Raw genomic sequence first — 799 nt, forward strand, 5'->3', positions numbered from 1 at the left:
CATCGGGATTTGTGAAATCGGTTACAGAAGAGAAAAACATGGAGCGATAGAAGTGTACTATCCCGAAATTATAGAACTTTACTTCCCCTTTCAAATCCATGTAGTCGCCATCTTGATATATATACAATTGAAAAACTAATCTTATAAGAGGATCATGTTTACGACTAACAAATTGCAAAGTAAATAGGAGTTAAAATTGGTACCGCTCAGGTCATCGCCACGTTGCGTTGAGACCGGTACGTTGACTTGCCATTTTGCGAGACTGCAGTCCGTCTTATATACCCTTACACTTGTCTATCGTTTGTGTGCCAATAAATAAAATACTAGTTCAATATGGTATTAGCATACATTGAATTTTCTAATATGCTAAACTAGGACACTCTACTTTTATAAGTATACGTTTATTTATTAGTAGATATTTTCTAGTGTTAAAATTTACATCTCCTACTACAGTTATTCAACAAGATTATTATTAAAGGTATTGCGTGGTGTGCTACTATACCACAGATGGTGGTGTATTCATCTTTTATGTGGTATTTAATCTAAGTTTTTCTTAATTGTAAATAATGATGCAATTTAAAAAGTTGTTTTATGCCATCATTCGTCTTTCGTCAGAAAGAGCTGGTAAAACTAAACCAATCAGGCAATAAACTAAAGCACTATTTACAACGTCTACGAAGTTTAAGAGAGAATAAAATGTTATTGCAATTTTTATGTGTCTAGTCGGAAGGTACTTAGAATAGTTCCGTCTGTATACCTATACCAACCAACCTATACCCATGGATGCATTTCTTTGTAG

This window comes from Pieris brassicae, chromosome 5 (genome assembly GCF_905147105.1).
Source record: "Pieris brassicae chromosome 5, ilPieBrab1.1, whole genome shotgun sequence".
Classification (NCBI taxonomy): domain Eukaryota; kingdom Metazoa; phylum Arthropoda; class Insecta; order Lepidoptera; family Pieridae; genus Pieris; species Pieris brassicae.